The following is an 18,858-nucleotide window of genomic DNA, read 5'->3' as shown; positions in this document are numbered from 1 at the left end:
TGACATTAATATTACTATGTTTTCCTCTTCCCACTAACATTTTAGATTGTGCCTCTAAAGCTTTTATTGTTCAAGGTTAGCAATCTTATTTCAGATATGTCTTAGTAATTCTGCATTTGTATCTTATAAGCTACTAATTGTTATCTCCTGTATATGAAACATAATTTCATTTTATGTTGTATTTATTTGCATATATATGCATTTTTTCTTCTCAGTAATAGGAGGTCAGTGTACTTTAATGCATTCATATTAATCTGTTTCTGTTTGCATACATACATGTACATATTCTTGGCTTACTAATAGGCTGTTACTGAATTTGCATATATTTGTATAGTTTATGGTGATGTTTGTTGTACACATTTTATTTTCTAAGCATAATTTATTTTTATGCATCTAATATTTGAAAAATTTATTATGATACAAACACCTGTACATCACAAGCAAACATCCGTATGATACTAACCCACAGTCATTGCCACCACTAGTTTCCGTTATGAGATTCTTTGTCAACACTGGGTTGTAGTCCTTGGCTTCTAATTGCAACAGGTGACTGCAAGTTCAGCATCTGTGGGCCAGGCATGTCAGCCTCAACACTCCTGAAACAGTTTGTTCAGCTTCTTCAGAGAGCTGATCTCCTACTTCTCCCTGGGGGCCCCATGCCATGAGTGTTGGCCTCTCTGTGCAGAGTTATGGGAACACAGGCAAGTTGTACAGACTTTCAGTTACTCTGTATCATATTCCACTCCTTCTTAGGAGGCAGGACTCAAAGCTGAGAGCTCCCCAAGGTTCTGTAGGAAGAGGAGCTCCTGCCTCTCATGACACTTCCTCTGGAGCCTCCTTGCTCAGGTTAGACTTCAATATGTTTCTGTTTTTTCTCCCCCTCTGCCCTTCATAAATTCAGCAGCATCTCTGAACTAATGTTGATCAATTCCTGTTCACAATGCACTTTGGGATTTATTTCTCTTTTGTGCAAGGTTCGCGTTACTTCATTGCGATTCTTTTTGAGAACATGGGGGTAAAGGTGTGTGCTTGGTCTTTCCTGGGAAGTCCCCTGTGAGGAAGATACAACCTACGGCAAACTCCGGAAGCAGCCCTTGGGAATGCTGGCTTTTCGAGTCTCTTCCTGCTTCCTTCCGAAGGGAGCTGCATCAAAGCCCAGGTCTACTTGTAGGAATAAATTTAAAATGAAAAATGTGTTCTTGGGTTATAAGAAATATGAGCAGATGAAGAAATCTGTAGAACACTATGAGCTTCCGTGTAGTCCTTACCTGGCTTCTGCCGCTACCTGACCAATCTTGTTTCTTCTTTACCTTTACTGTCACTGCGGTCCTCTCATTGCATTTCTTTGAAACAAGTCCTAGATAGCACAGCGAAATTAAAGCCAGGCATTTGGGAAGAGATATTTTTCTAGACAGACGATGGGGCTGCTCTGGTCCCTTCTACATTCTGTGACTGATGTTAGGTGAGTGAGCTCACATGGATGCTGCTGTCCAGGCTGTTCCTCATGGCCTAGTTAGGTAGGAGCAGTAGTATGGATAGATGATAATGGATCCCCTCCCCATTCTAGTGTATATTTTCCATGAAGGGATGAGTTAATCAATGAATAACTATCAAGGAGTAGTTAAGCAGAATAGAGTAGCTTTAAAATAGAGTAGCCTTAAAACCTATATCATGATATATAAGCATCTTTCTCATACTCTGTTGTTAGAGTGCTTTACTTTTTCCTCTGGACTTCCAGTCTTGCATGCAGGGAGAGTGAATAAGAAATATGCAGGCCCAGGTCTAGCTGAAAACTGCTAAAGTCAGTGTGTTAGGTTTCCTATGAAAAGCCGGGGGTAGCCCTGAAGGCAATAAGCATCCCCATCCATCTCTTATTCTTTGTCTCTGCTCTAGAAAAAAGATTCTATCTAAAAATAAGAGGAGGTCTCAATGACAGCTATAGTGTCAGATATGCTACCATTTTTTTCTTACAGTTTCAATATATCTCTATGTAGCCATCTATGTAAATATCTACATCTATGTCTATAGTTCCTATACAGCTCTCTTTTCAGTTCAGATTTATTATCCAAATTACAGGCTTTTTATCTACCTATCAAAAGCACTGACAATGGTACTTAGTACAAAATAGGTACTCAGATATCGATCTTAATAGACAATCAGACATCTCCAAACAGATACTCTATCAGAATTTAAATTTTTTTTTTAACTTTCAAGCCATCTTCTTCTGGTTCTACTGGTTGCCAGCAGCTCCATTGTTCTTGCTGACTGAGCAGATGCTAACTGTGGAATCCTCCCTGTCCTTCTTTTGCCACATCCAGTTATCCACTGAGGTCTATGTTTAGTTCCTTTGTATTTTTCTCATATTCAAGGGTACTGCAAACCATTTGTGGGAAAATTGAATTCAAAGAAAAATTTATGTTGGTGCAAAAAACTGTTGAAAGCTGCGCATATATATTTATTTTTTTGACAGGTAGAGTTATAGACAGTGAGAGAGAGAGAGAGACAGAGAGAAAGGTTTTCCTTTTGGTTCACTCCCCAAATGGCTGCTATGGTTGGCGCGGTGCCAATCCGAAGCCAGAAGCCAGGTGCTTCCTCCTGGTCTCCCATGCTGGTGCAGGGGCCAAGCACTTAGGCCATCTTCCACTGGCCTCCCTGGCCACAGCGGAGAGCTGGACTGGAAGAGGAGCATCCGGGATTAGAACCCACCACCCATATGGGATGCTGACGCTGCATGTGGAGGATTAACCAAGTGAGCCATGGTGCTGGCCCCAACATATGTTTTTTTTGACAGGCAGAGTGGACAGTGAGAGAGAGAGACAGAAAGGTCTTTCTTTTGCCGTTGGTTCACCCCCCAGTGGCTGCCGCGGCCAGTGCGCTGCGGCCAGCGCACTGCGCTGATCAGAAGGCAGGAGCCAGGTGCTTCTCCAGGTCTCCCATATGGGTGCAGGGCCCAAGGATTTGGGCCATCCTCCACTGCACTCCTGGGCCACAGCAGAGAGCTGGCCCGGAAGAGGGGCAACCGGGACAGAATCTGGCACCCTGACCGGGACTAGAACCCGGTGTGCTGGTGCTGCAAGTGGAGGATTAGCCTATTGAGCCATGGCACCGGCCATATTTTTTCATAATATGTATTTCTCATGAACTTATTAAAGACCCTTCATACACTTTTTAGTATACCACCATCTTAGTTCTCCTGTCAAATGAGTAAGTAACCTCCTGAATAACTCTTTGCTCCTGCCTTCCATCCTGAGATCAAATGTCTCAAAAAATCAGGTTGATTGTCACTCCCTTCTCGTACTTTTGATGGAAAAACCACTGTTTCCCTATTGCCTGTAGAAGGAAGTACAAATCTGGCATTATGGGTTTTCATACTATATACCAAATGTATTTTTCCAGTCTTCAGGCTAGTTATTTCAACTAAGCTACTTGGCCTATTTGTTTTTCTTTATTGTTTGCCACTACCTTTGGAAATAAACCCTATAAAGGCATAGACATGTTCTTCTATAGCAACTGGTACATGATCTGCTATTCCCAACACAATGTTTGAGATAAAGGAGGCATGGGTAAAAATATATAGATTGAATGAATGGGCATTTTTGACTCCTTTCCATAATTCTACTTGGAATCAGTTGAAATTTTTTTTCCATTACAAAATATTTCCTACTTCTTCAATTTCTCTTCTACATCCTTGGACTAGTTCCATTTCCCCCATCTCTATCTTTAAGAACTACCTCAAAATCTGTACTCTACATCCTGCTTTCTCTTATTCTGCTCTTTGAGGGTTCCTGAGCCTCATTGTACAGTCTCTGAGCACTTACTGCACTTACCTTATATTGTAGTTATTTGTGTTTTATATTGGCTTTCTATCAGAAATTGTAAAATCATAGAGAGTGAGAAGCACGTCTCCCATATTTTGGAAGCAAGATTCCTACGCAGTTTTGTATTTCCACAGTTGTGATACCCACCAAGGATATTTGAATGACTCACACTTGCATTCACTGGTAAATGAGAAGTTGAGATCTATAAATATTTCAATCGTTTCTTCTACACTTATTCTCTAAATCCCAGAAATGTTCTTTATAATGTCAATCATTGACTGGCCATTGAATTTTCTTCTATTTTCTGTACATTATGTATTTATGATGTGGTGAAACTCATCACTGGCCTTGGGAATTACAGACCCAACACATTGTGTTTTTGGACTCAAACTCTTATAATTGACTCTTGGATTTCTATTCTCTCATTATTAATCTGGATAGATATACTGCTGAAACTCAGCTCCAACCCTGAGACACTCTATGGAACAGCTTCTGAATTGCATGTCCTTCATTTGGAATCCGATTAGCCGGCCTAACGTGTAAAACATGGGAATTAAGGAGCCAGCTCTGCCACTTGCTAGCACTGTAACCTTGGTCAAATCACTTAACCCCTCTCTGACTCTGCTTCCTCACCTATGAAGTAGGGATAATAACAGGACCCAATTGACAGATTTCTTGTGAGGATTAAATGACAATATAAATAAATTAATTCAAATAGTGCCTGCATGCCAGAAGCAAACAGCCAATAATGTTTGCTGCTATTATTGAGGGGGGAGCCACTGGAAAGGAACTTTTTTAAAGGACTTATTCAGGCCTGACCAAAGACTTTACTCCCCTGAGGTAGAAGTGGCAAGAATCACCATGAATTCAGTGATTCGAGCCTTTGTCTGTTTCATGGCTTTGGAGAAAACTTCAGCTGGTTTTTTTTTCTTTTAAGATTCATTTATTTATTTTAAAGACAAAGTTAGAGAGAGGGAGAGAGAAAGAGAAAGAGAGATCAGTCTTCCATCCACTGGTACATCCACTGGTTGCAGATGGCTTCAACAGCCAGTGCTGGGCTAGGCCAAAGCCATGAGCTTCATGCAGGTCTGCCACATGGGTGGCAGGGGTCTAAACACTTAGGCTGTCTTCTGCTGCTTTCTCCAGGTCATTGGCACTGAGCTGGATTGGAAGTGGAGCAACCAGGATGTGAACCAGTGCCCATGTGGGATGCTAGTATTGAAGACAGCGGCTTTACCCACTATGCCACAATGCTGGACTGCAAAACTGAAGCTACTAACATGGCATTTATGATCTGGCAATTATTTAATTATTTAATTAATTATTATTCAACATTGCTGGTCAGCTATGTTGAAATTCTGTAGCTTATTCTAAAGTGCTATAGTTCTTGTTATCTTTAGGCATTCATATAAGATATTCTTTTTTTTAAAATTTATTTACTTAAAAGAGTTACACAGAGAGAGGAGAGGCAGAGAGAGAGAGAGAGAGACAGAGACAGAGAGAGAGACAGAGAGAGAGAGAGAAAGAGAGAGAGAAGTCCTCCATCTGCTGGTTCCCTCCCCAGATGGCCATAACGGCCAGAGCTGTGCCCATCAAAAGCCAGGAGCCAGGAGCTTCTTCTATGTCTCCCACATGGGTGCAGGGGCCCAAGGGCTTGGGCCCTTTTCTACTGCTTTCCCATGCCATAGCAGGGAGCTGGATCGGCAGTAGAGCAGCCAGGTCTCAAACCGGATTCTATATGGGATGCCGGCACTGCAGGTGGCGGCTTTACCTGCTACACCATAGCACTGGCCCCACTGTTCTTTTTTTTTTTTAAGATTTTTATTTATTTGAGAGGTAGAGCTACAGAGAGAGAGGGAGAGACAGAGAAAAAGGTGTTCCATGTGTTGGTTCACTCCCCAAACAGCCACAATGGCCAGAGCTGGGCCAATCCAAAACCAGGCACTTCTTTTGGGTCTCCTGTGTGTGGGACCCAAGCAATTGGGCTGTCTTCCACTGCTTTCCCAGGCCATAAGCAGAGAGCTGGATCAGAAGAGGAGCAAACAGGATATGAACTGGTGCCCATATGGGATGCTGGTGCTGCAGGCAGAGGCTTAGCCTACTACGCCACAGCGCTGACTCCATACAAGCTATTGTTGTGTCCAACATTTATGCAATTTTAGTGTCATTTCTTCAGAATATCATCCCTGATAGCCACTTCCCATATCTCTAAAATTATGTATTATTTCTATGAATTGTTATAGCCAAGGATATTAAAATTATTTGACAATCATTACAGCATGGACGTTATCAGTAAGCTCTGACAGGAGTTGTGGCACTGGCATGAATCTTGAGAGTCCCTGACATTATTCCTTTAGTTGCTGGTGTGTGAGGCATCTTGCAGGTTCAGAGAGGCTGAGCTTGCCAGGATGTTGGGGAGAAGCCCTCTGGGAGCTCATAGCAGCAGCTATGTACAGGTAGAGTGAACTAGTATGATATTAACAACTGGGTTCCATGGTAGTTCTTATCACCTAAAGATCAGCCTTGATTATTGCCCATCGTGCTTCATCCAACAATACACTTGCCACACTTCTTGTAATGGGATATTTTCTCATGCATAGCTCCTGCCAAACTTCAAGTCCTAATCTTCATACCATCTTAAAATTGTATTAGGAAATTGGAATAAGATGGCGGAGTAGGGAGGGAGCTTGCTGCTTGAGTCTAGAAGAAGATAGTTTAACAAAAGTGGAAAGAGTGCAGTCTCAGGGAAGAGTTAGGGAGAAAACGGAAACAAATGGAATCACATCAAATTGAGAAGCTTCTGTACTGCAAAAGAAATAGTTAGGAGGCAACCAACAGAATGGGAGAAATTATTTGCACACTATGCAACTAATAAAGGATTAATAACCAGAATCTATAAAGAGATCAAGAAACTCCAGAACAACAAAACAAACAACCCACTTAAGAGATGGGCTAAGGACTTAGACTTTTTCAAAAGAGGAAATCCAAATGGCCAACAGACACATGTAAAAATGTTCAGGATCACTAGCCATCAGGGAAATGCAAATCAAAACCACAAGAAGGTTCCACCTCACCCCAGTTAGAATGGCTTTCATGCAGAAATCAACAAACAAAAAATGCTGGTGAGATTTTGGGGAAAAAGGTAGCCTAATCCACTGTTTGTGGGAATCTAAACTGGTAAAATGACAATGGAATTCAGTTTGGAGATACCTCAGAAATCTGAATATAGACCTACCATATGACCCAGCCATCCCACTCCTGAAAACTTACCCAAAGGAAATTAAATCAGCAAATAAAGAGTTATGTGCACCTCCATGCTTATTGCAGCTCAATTCACAATAGCTAAAACATGGAATCAACCTAAATGCCAAACAGATGAAGACTGGATAAAGGAATTATGGGATATATACTCTATGGAATACGACACAGCAATAAAAAAATGAACTCCGGTCATTTGCATCAAAATGGCTGATTCTGGAAAACATCACACTGAGTGAAATAAGCCAGTCCCAAAGGGACAAACACCATATGTTCTTCCTGATCTGTGATAACTGATAGAGCACCTAAAAGGAAATCTGTTTTTTAAAGAAAGCTTTTATTTAATAAATATAAAATTTTATAGGTACAGCTTTTGGAATATAGCACTTTTCCCCCCATACCCACCCTCCCTTTCCCACTCCCATCCCCCCTCCTACTGCTTCTCCCATCCCATTCTTCATTAAGATTCATTTCTGGTTATGTTTATATACAACTCTATACTAAGTAAAGATTTCAACAGTTTGCATCTACACAGATACATGAAGTATAAAGTACTGTTTGAAGACAAGTTTTACCATTAATTCTCATAATACTCATTAAGGACAGAGATCCTACATGGGGAGCAGGTACACAGTAACTCCTGTTGATTTAACAATTGACACTCTTATTTATCACGTCAGTGATCACTCAAGGCTCTTGTCATGAGCTGCCAAAGCTATGGAAGCCTTTTGAGTTCACAAACTCAATTAGTATTTATACAGGGCCAGAAGCAAAGTGGAAGTTCTCTCCTCCCTTCAGAGAAAGGTACCTTCTTTAATGGCCCCTTCTTTCCACTGGGATCTCACTCACAGAGATCTTTCATGTAAGCTGTCGCTCCCCGTCTTCGTGGAGGAACGACACAGGACCCTGCGCTGTTCTTTCGTCTGCTCGGCCCTTCCCGGGTTTGCTGCTGGTTCTTCCCGGGTTGGCTACCGACCCTTCCACCTCCGTGGAAGGGCGGTTCCCCCTGCCACATTCCCCACTTCCGCGGGGGAGCAGCACACCGCCGGCCGGCTCTCTCGGGGGCTGCACAGGTGTTCCTTCAGATAGATGTTCCCCTTAGATGTTCCTCGTGCATGTTGTCTCTCTCCTCCTTTATAGTCCTCTTCCACCAATCCCAACTCTGCTACCCACACGCCAAGTATGCTGCTCTCCTCCAATCAGGAGCAGGTCCTACAGTTTCTTGGTTGAACTGGAGGCAGCTGCGTAGAAGCTGTTTCTCCCTTCTCAGCGCCATATTGTGGGAGAGCAGATGCATAGAATAAGTCTTAATTCCAGCAACAGTCTAGTCCGAGTTGCTCCCCACATAAGCCATTTTTTTTTTTGCCACAGTATCTTGACTTTCCATACCTGAAATGCTTTCATGGGCTTTTTAGCCAGATCTGAATGCCTTAAGGGCTGATTCTGAGGCCAGAGTGCTATTTAGGGCATTTGTCATTCTTTTTTTTTTTTTTTTTTTTTTTTTTTTTTTTTTTTTTGACAGGCAGAGTGGACAGTGAGAGAGAGACAGAGAGAGAAAGGTCTTCCTTTTGCCGTTGGTTCACCCTCCAATGGCCGCCGCTGCAGCCGGCGCACCGCGCTGATCCTGGCAGGAGCCAGGAGCCAGGTGCTTTTCCTGGTCTCCCATGGGGTGCAGGGCCCAAGCACCTGGGCCATCCTCCACTGCACTCCCTGGCCATAGCAGAGAGCTGGCCTGGAAGAGGGGCCACCGGGACAGAATCCGGTGCCCCGACCGGGACTAGAACCCGGTGTGCCGGCGCCGCAAGGTGGAGGATTAGCCTATTGAGCCACGGCGCCGGCAGAGCATTTGTCATTCTATGAGTCTGCTGTGTGGTCTGCTTCCCACGTTGGATCATTCTCTCATTTTTAATTCTATTGTTATTAGAAGACACTTTGTCTTATTTATGTGATCCCTTTGACACTTATTCCTAACTTTATGATCTGTTATGCACTTAAAATGATCACTTTAACTAGTAAGATGTCATTAGTACTTGCCAACTTTTTGGGATTTGGAGTCCCATGGCAAGTTTTTAGCTTTGCCCTTAGGGGTAAGTCTGTAGGAACATGTGTTGAACTGTACATCTCCTCCCTGTCTTATTCTCTTATTTTTTACAGGGATCAATTTTCGATTGGATTTAAATACCTAAGAATAATTTTGTGTTAAGTAAAGAGTTCAACCACTGATGTTAAGTAGAACAAGAAAATAGTAAAAAGAATAAAATAATAAGCTGTTCCTCGATAGTCAGGACAAAGGCTAATCAAGTCATTACTTCTCATAATGTCCATTTTACTTCTACAGGTTTCCTTTTAGGTGCTCAGTTAGTTGTCACAGATCAGGTAGAACATATGATATTTGTCCCTTTGGGACTGGCTTATTTCACTCAGTGTGATGTTTTCCAGATTTCTCCATTTTATTGCAAATGACCAGAGTTCATTTTTTTAACCACTGTGTCATATTCCATAGAGTACATATCCCATTATTTCTTTATCCAGTCCTCCATTGATGGGCACTTAGGTTGATTCCATGTCTTAGCTATTGTGAATTGAGCTGCAATAAACATATAGGTGCAGATAAGTCTTTTATTTGCTGATTTAATTTCCTTTGGGTAAGTTTTCAGGAGTGGGATATCTGGGTCATATGGTAGGACTATATTCAGATTTCTGAGGTATCTCAAAACTGTCTTCCATAGTGGATTTACCAGTTTGCATTCCCATAAACAGTAGATTAGGGTACCTTAAAAGGAAATCTATAGAAGTGAAATTTTTTTTTTTTTTTTTTGACAGGCAGAGTGGACAGTGAGAGAGAGAGAGAGACAGAGAGAAAGGTCTTCCTTTGCCATTGGTTCACCCTCCAACGGCCGCCACGGTCGGCACGCTGCGGCAGGCGCAACGTGCTGATCCGATGGCAGGAGCCAGGTACCTATCCTGGTCTCCCATGCGGGTGCAGGGCCCAAGGACTTGGGCCATCCTCCACTGCACTCCCTGGCCACAGCAGAGAGCTGAACAGGAAGAGGAGCAACCGGGACGGAATCCGGTGCCCCGACCGGGACTAGAACCCGTTGTGCCGGCGCCGCAATGTGGAGGATTAGCCTGGTGAGCCGCGGCGCCGGCCTAGAAGTGAAATTGACATTTTGAGAAGCAATGACTTGAACAGCTCCTGTCTTGACTGTTGAGGAACAGTTTTTTTTTTTTTTTTTTTCCTTAATGGAGCATGGGACTGGGCATGGGAGAGGAAGGAGGAGGTTGGGTGGGATTGAGGGTGAGAGGGCAGGTATGGTGGGAAGAATCAATATATTTCTAAAGTTGTACCTATGAAATTTGTACTCATCAAATAAAAGGATTTTGGGAAAAAATAAAGATGGTATTAAAATTGGTTCCTCTTAAAGTGAGTGTGAACTCAAAAGACTCAGTGAAAACAGTTCTTTGGGAATTGATCTCAGGACACCGGATTGAAGGAGCAGGGAAAGTGAAAGAGAAAAATATGAGAATCTTACGTAGGGATGTGCTCTCCAAGTCACTTCTGCAGTAGTTGAGAATTACATGCTGACTCACTTTCTTGGCTGCAAGCAGAATACCTTCTCAGATTATCTCATTTAGGAAGGGGGATTGGGATCCCATCTGCCTGGGGCTAAAGGTTTCTCTGGAAGCATGAATTCCCTTGTAGTTCAGGATTTTATGTATATGTGGCTGGAGGAGATTTTAACATCATCATCAAAGAATCCTAGATCAAAAAGTAGAAAGATGCTCAGTAATGCATGAAGTGTATATCAGTACAGGGTGAGTCCCTACTTGCATGCAACTGTCCACTGGGGTAGGAAGAAATTTGACATGGAACAGAGGTACCTCTTAGATGATATGCTGACACCAGGAACCCCAGTTTTTATGGAAATTTAAATAAATATCTGTCTAAATTTTGTGCTTTTCTTATTCTTTCTAAATTCCTCCTGAACTTCTCTTCTTTTTCTTTTTTTTTTTTTTGTATTTATTTGACAGGTAATTATAGACAGTGAGAGAGAGACAGAGAGAAAGGTCTTCCTTCTGTTGGTGCACCCCCCCCCCCAAATGGCCGCTATGGCTGGAACTGCACCAATCCAAAGCCAGGAGCCAAGTGCTTCCTCCTGGTCTCCCATGTGGGTGCAGGGCCCAAGCACTTGGGCCGTCCTCCACTGCCTTCCCGGGCCACAGCAGAGAGCTGGACTGGGAGAGGAGCAGCCGGGACTAGAATCGGTGCCCACATGGGATATTGGCTCTGCAGGTGGAGGATTAACCAAGTGAGCCTCAGTGCTGGCCCCATGAACTTCTCTTTCACGTACTCAAAATCCAACTAATAAATATTGAGGGCCTGTGGCCGGCTCTGTGGCGTAGCAGTAAAGTTGCCTCCTGCAGTGCTGGCATCCCATATGGCCACCTGTTCGAGTCCTGGCTGCTCTACTTCCTATCCAGCTCTCTGCTATGGACTGGGAAAGCAGTGGAAGATGGCCCAAGTTCTTGGGCCCCTGCACCCATGTGGGAGACCCAGAGTAAGCTCCTGGCTCCTGGCTTCAGATCGGCATAGCTCAGCCGTTGTGGCCAACTAGGGAATGAACCAGTGGATGGAAGACCTCTCTCTCTCTCTCTCTCTCTCTCTCTCTCTCTGTGCCTCTCCTTCTTTCTGTATGTAACTGTGACCTAAAATAAATAAATAAATCTTTTAAAAACTAAATATTGAGGGCCAAATACAGATCTGATTTTATGAATGAGTCCTGTGATACAGCATTGATAAGATCCAGTGCCTGCCCTTCACAGAGATTCAAAGCTTTCAGATTCAATGCTGCAGAAGTGACTTGAGAGTAGGGTGTATTATATTTAAGACTAGAGATTTTTGACTTGATAGAACATTAGACAGGGATGATGGAGACCAGTGGTTCTTTTTCCTTACTCATGTTATATCTGGGTTTCCTCACATCTTGAATGGAAATTATACCACAATTTTTACCATGTTGGGAGGACTGGGAGGTAATATCTATACATGCTACATAATAAACAAACTCAAAATAGCACTGTCAGCACAAAGTGCTTGAAAATGTGAATAAATATGTAAAATAAGAAAACCACTGAAATGTATTTCAGAATATATCTCCACTCCAATTTTGAGACTTCAAGGGTAATATTTATAAGGTATTAATCTGAAAGTATTAAATAGGAAGTCTAGTTCCTGTTTATTATGTTATACATGAATCTCACAGACCAAGGTCTTCCCCAGGAAGAGAGAGGGAAGACTGTTTACTCAGCATCTGCTGTATTCTAGCATGGGTTAGGCACTGCACAGGTGTGGTCTGCTGGCAAAGCTATGCAAGCATGCGTCTTGGGTTTTTGCTCCTATTTCCTCTTTGAATGCACTTTAAGTCTCTGTCCTTTTTCTTTTTGTCCTTCCTCAGCACTCGGTACTCTCTCACTCCTCTCACAACAGTGCTCAATGGATGCTAGGCTTCTCACCTCCCTCCTTTCCATTCCCATACCTTCTACCACCCAGGCCTTAGCACCTGCTGAATTATAGGCTAGTGTATCTAAAAATACCATCTTTATTGAGGAATGAATGAAGACACTGATATTATGAGGAGATTGTTTCTTAATGCAAATTATAATTCCAAGGCTGAGATTTAAGTAACATAGCACCAAATGGAAGGTAAATGTGGAGGACAAAATGGATATTTTACTACTACTTGAGTGACATCACTTCTAATATTTTTCTGCAGGGCTTCTTCTGCTTACATCATGATGTCAGCAACCTGTGGCTTAGCTCCATGAAGGTAAAGTTTCTGTCATCATTATCAATTCTTGTGTGTCTGACTACAGTAAGACCATGACCTTTTCAAGTGTTAAAATGGGATATTAGCAAAAGTAAGAAGAGTACAGGAGAGAAAAGGTCAGCTGAAACCAACAACATTTTACTTTTAAGTTTCCTGGGTAAGTGGACATAGTCTCAATGATAGTTAGCTTTTTTTTTTTCTGGCTCTGCTCTTAGCTCTGAGTTTCTAGCCTACTAAGGCAGTCTTGCTGAAAGGATAATGAATGATAATTCTGACCTCAAATATTGGCAGTGCTATCCCTGTCTGATTCATTCATTTAGTTTGCAATAATGATTTCTCATTTAACAAGGATCCAAAAGCTGAATAACCCATTCCATCTATTATGATACACATTGCAATTGTAATTATCATTAATCAAGAGCTTTTAATATGCATGTGTAGCACAAGTTTCCACCTTTCTTCAAAACCATTGTGAAGAATGAGAGATAATCAGAAACACCATTCCTCTATTCTAAAATGCTGCTGAAAATATTTTGCTGTAAGAGGGGTTCATTTCTAGCACCTGAAACTATATTCAAGTAATTTGGTTTGGGTTTCAGCAACAATGTCAAAGTACAAAATCAACAGAATTTATTTCCTTTTGTTTCTTAGAACTTTTCCACTGGCTTAGACTTTGAGTAGGATTTCACCATTCATCTTTTTTCCTAGACAAGGGCACATTCCTTTAAACTATGTTTTATGATTTTATAATTTAACATTTCTGACGAGGAATAAAACCTTAGGCAAAACACCAACAGCTCTTAAGAAATCTTTTTATTTCACTTTTACATTACAAAATAGTCTCAGACCTGAAAAGACATAGGATCTGGCACATGACTAGGTACAGAATAGTCAACTAAAAATGGGAATGATTGATCCAAAATGATTAGAGGAGAACATGTAATCAGGTTAGTTGAAATTCACCTGACCCCTATGGGTTTGTACAGAATGCTATTGTATCCAGGATGGGAGAATCTATCTCCTTACCATGGTAATTTATTTAAATAAACTCTAATGTAAGCAGATGCTGCACATTTTGTCTTCTCTTCTTCTAACTAGCTTTTACTTTGTTTGGGTTTTGCAAATATCAGAGAAAGTCTTTCAGTCCTTCCTAACTTGCCCTCTGTCTGCCCCTTCATATGACAAGCCGGAGCTTCAAGTCCATGTGCTTTCACTTTGACCACGTTCACCCTTTAGTATTAAAATAAGTGGAACTCAGCCATCTTCTTTGACAATTAATTCAGACCAGTTTCTGCTTTTAGCAGTTAAACTTGGAAAAACAATGAAACAGATTTTGGAAGCAAAACAGCATTTTCCAGCATGTTTCCCTGAACATGTTTCATTATATTATGTGGAAATCAAAGATTTATGATCAAATATGTGTGATAAATGCCATATGCAGTACCATTCCTAGTGTGGTCCATAATCTGGTAACCAATCACGGATGGTTCTTTGTCTGTGATGTGATACAAAAACTGAGAATAAGAATTTAGCAACTTAGAGCTCTGACAGAATTATTTTACATGTGTTAATTCTAATAGTGAAAATTTGAGAATTGTATTTTGTATATATTTATTTTTATTTTAGTCTTCCAGTAAGTCAGCTTTTATACCTTACTAAAATAATGCTCTTCTCTGAAATAAAAATCCCAAGTTGTCATCCTCTATGGATAGACACTGAGTGTCCTTCCCTAGAAATGCACAAGTTATGGTATACAACAAATTAAAGGCTGTGAGAAATTGCACAGTAAAGGGACATCTTTAATTCAGTGTTTGCAACACTTATTAGACCTCAGGAATCTATTTGCCCGCTCCTTTGGAGGGGACCTCTATTATTACTCTCTATATAGTTAATATCGACGCTTTTTAGGAAATGTTAAGTTATAATGAGCAATATGTGTAGGATACTTTACATTTTAAAAAGAATAGTAATATGTTATCTAATAAAATGTACGCAAAATGGAGTCAGTGGATAAGTACTACACACCTAACATAATGCCATATTACAAATTCTGAAATGTATGTGTTAATATTTAACTAGGACATAAGAAGTAGTAGTATCTACCAACATACCCTCAAGGTATTTGAGTGAGTTGATTTATGTAAAGCTAAACTAGTTTATTTCTGTTTCCTTATCTGAAGTAAAAGTGATGAGCAAGGAAGATTTTGACTATTTATTCCTGACAAAAATAGAAGGACACTTCATCTAGTTTCTATGCATGATATATTGGAGCTGCTGATCATATTGTGAATTTCCATCATGTTCACAACTGTGTCTTTAATCGATTACAATTTGGGTGATATTTGGAAAACCTCAAAGCAGAGACTGGAGTTTTGTTTTATTCAAACAGGAGGCCAGATCACTGACTCTGAATTGAGGTGCACAAGGAATTCAGATTCTAGGACTCCATGTGATATAGCAGACAGTAGTTTCTAGCTCAAGTGACAAAATCATTGGAACACACTTTGAAACTGCAACAGAGAAAAACAAGGGTGTAGTTCATTTCTTCAAGTGTTGCATTTAAAAGTAAATGGGCAATGTGGTGTGAGTTTTCCTGGGGGTTCTTGCATGATAACTCACCTGACAGTGTGGTATTACTTTGAGGATTTCTCCACAGTCCCAGCTTTAGATGTAGCTCTTCAGAGTTGAGAACATGATCTCATGAGTGCTTCACAAATGACGATGTGTCACTAATTCTAATTAGTGATACAGAAGCCCACAACAACCCTGATGATTTCACTAATATTATCGAGAGCATAGTAGTGAGTGGTAATAGTATAGATACAGATTTCTTAGGTTCAGATCTTGGCTTCACTAACTCTATGACCTTGGGTAAGTGACTTAGCTCTCTTGTGGGGACTGAATAAGATAATAGATGCAAAGTGCTTAGGATATTGTCTGGTGTAGAATAAGCAACAAATAACGGTTAGCTATTACAAGTATAATTTATGTTGATAAATACAATGTCAAGTGGACTATAGATTCAAATTGTCTTGATTAGTCTATTTCACCTTGTGGAAAGTTGCATTGGAAGCCGATTATTAGCAGCTGCCTGGTAATCATGGCTGGCATTGAAAGGAGCTACTTCTATCTGTATGCTTTGAAGCACTAGGCTCTGACCACATGAGATACCCTGGCAGGTTCATGGATGCAACTGTTTAACATATTTCAGTGCATTATGCATCAAATTGCTGTCCTGAGAGACACTCTCTTTACAGTGCTTTGCATGCCTATGTGCTGAATGGGGATAATCAAAATTATCCCCTCTATGTGGTAATGTTAGGTGTAGATTTCAGAGACAGCTTCTTTTCATACTCACACAGATCCTTTTAATGTTGTCCTCACCACATATATATATATATATATACACACACACATATATATATATATCCTGTGAAATGTGCATTTATCCAGACTCAAAGTTTATCAGTGTATTGAACAGTAAAGATTGACAATTCTACTGACAAACAACTGATATTTGAAAGAATCAGTAACTCAATGTGAACATGGTTAGAAACAAAGTCACAGTCTCAGAAATGGCATGGATTTTACTGAGGACAATTACATTTCTCCACTTACCTATTGAATTGGAAACTTGTGCATGAGCCCATGATTCTGTCTGTTAAATACCCATAATTTTGCTGTCTTGTTAAACATTATTGGGTGACTCCAACAGAGCTAGCTTGCTCTTTTTTAGAAGGAAAAAAAACTCCTGTTTTTGGACTGCTTTTTGTTTTACTGTTAAAAGTTGATATTCATGATTGGCTGCAAGTTGGCAGTAAAAAGTCAGATCTCCCCATATATGGATTATTGTGGAGCTGATTATTAAGCAGCTTGGATATTCTTATTTTTTATAATCTCCATTTGACACAGAAGATAGATTTTGCATGTTATTCATTTCTCCTGGATTTTAAGATTAGAGTATATGAAAATAAACATTTAATTAGCAAGCTAGTGAAGAAAATAGACTCATATTCAGATATTTCATTATGTCTTTTCTAACCACTTCTAAAGCCTTTTAAAAATAATCTCTATCATTTCAACTTGGCAATGAACCTCCAGCATCGTACTCAAAATTAACTTATAGTTTTCATTAAGTGCAGTCTAGACTGTGTCTTTACCCAACTCCAAATCACAAGCAATTTATTTGCTGCCTATCCAGAACGTCCTCCTAAAGAGAAAAATTGGAGGGGAAGTGTGTGTGGCTGCTTTCAGACCTTAGATGAGGTAAGTACAGTGTTCAATAACTTCATCAAACGAGGCCTAAATTTTATGGTGCAAATGCCAGGCTTCACAGGTCACTGAGCTTTTTTAAATGGTACACAGCCTGCCTATATCAACTTTGTACAAAAGAATTGATTTTGGTGGTTGGAATAACGCCATTTGAGTCTTGCTGCAAGCCTTCTAGAAATAATAGTGCTATATTAGAAGATAGATTATACACAGATTACTGTTTTTAAGTATTATTCAGAATGTTAACAACTAATATAATGGGCTTTCTATTGCAATCCTAAATAGCAAGTGTCAACCTGATTTTTCAAGTTCTCAGGAACCTTTCAGCAGTCATGTGGATTCTAGGGAAAGCAGTGCTGCCTGGCTGACTGAAACATCATGTTTTATTCTCACTCTTTGTTTTCTTCCTTTTAGGTCTGCTGTGCCTCTGTTAATGGCAGGGCAGCCCAAGCAGGAAGAGCGGACCTTTGATGGCTGGCAAAGTTGCAGCACTGGGAGGTAGGAAGATGAGGTTCTTGGTGTGTTTTACTTTTGTGTGAGATGTTAATTGGCAGAAAGATTGGTAGATATGAAAAACATCGAAGTCTGCAGCAGGTGCCCTAGTGACCTTGGATCTGTGGCTCCCGTCTCCGAGGGGGAGCTTCTCCTAAATTTCCAGCTTACTCTTTCTAAGAGGTCACTGGGGCACTGGGCAGAATATCCAGGTAACAAGCCTTTTGAGAGGACATTCTAGCTCCGTACCTGCTGCAGTTAGAACTGGATGTATGCAGTGTTCTGTGTACATAAAGATGCAGAGTTCTGTAGAAAAAGCCTTCTTGAATTCCTTTAATTGGACTTACTACTTAATGTATTGCTACGCCCGCTGCCTTTCCCTTGCTCTGTTATTTGTTTGTGGGTCTGTCTGCTTGACCAGGGCTGGATGCCTCGCTGTCATTGTTTTCCTCCTGGTGTTCAGCATACTTTCTAACACATAGTAGGTGTTTTTGTTTGTTAAGTAATTGCCATACCACCTGGGGACTGAAGACTAACATCTGGTATAATCAGACCCAATCTCAAAAATGTGTATTTGTTAATGTGAACATAGGACCTAGAACTGAGCCTCTATGACACTCAGGTGGAAAGGAATTCTGAAATGGTATTTATATTCTTAGAAAGGCCAGACTTTGCTGCAAACCCTAGGAAGAAAGAGATGCATGCTTGCATCATGTGAACAGCTGCCTTTCCTCTGCTGGTGGTTCAGCTGTGAAGGCAGAAGTTGGATGGATTTCAATGCTCCTTTCAAGCTTAAACATTTTTAGCATCTTTGGCATAAAGTATTAATTGTTTGTATTTTGCTTTTTGTATATGTCAAGGACTTTATAGTCTCTCTACTTTTCGGAGTGCACAAAAATATACACTCAGTCTAGAAGGGCTTTACGAGCCATGAAACTTAACAGATCTTAACTATGACCAGGAAAATACAAAGAAAACTTTTTTTCAATGCCTGAGTGATATTTGCATCTGGCAAATCAAATTATATATTTCATGTAAATTTAATATCGCATGACTACACTTTAAAATGCAAGTGAAGGAGGATAATTAATTTTAATAGAATCATCTCAAATTATCCTCCCTCGCACTATTAAAATGACCTCTCTAGGTTGAGAAAGGTTTATTTCCCTGTTAGTTCATTCATTGCCTCT

The 18,858-nt window shown here is 40.7% G+C and overlaps 1 long non-coding RNA gene across 15 annotated transcripts in view; it reads left to right on the top strand.

The window, feature by feature from the left end:
- The window catches only part of LOC138843694 (uncharacterized), a 240,821-nt gene that overhangs the window by 200,786 nt on the left and 21,177 nt on the right, over positions 1-18,858 (top strand). For all 15 annotated transcript variants that reach the window (XR_016212867.1, XR_016212876.1, XR_016212870.1 and 12 more), the window contains 2 exons: positions 12,851-12,904; positions 17,591-17,674. This is a non-coding gene — a long non-coding RNA (uncharacterized LOC138843694). The remainder of the gene's footprint in view (positions 1-12,850; positions 12,905-17,590; positions 17,675-18,858) is intronic.

Source organism: Oryctolagus cuniculus, chromosome 9 (genome assembly GCF_051225735.1).
Source record: "Oryctolagus cuniculus isolate XC-2025 breed Fujian yellow rabbit chromosome 9, ASM5122573v1, whole genome shotgun sequence".
Lineage (NCBI taxonomy): Eukaryota > Metazoa > Chordata > Mammalia > Lagomorpha > Leporidae > Oryctolagus > Oryctolagus cuniculus.
Note: the sequence above shows the minus strand (reverse complement) of the source record. Positions and strands in the feature narration are given on the sequence as shown.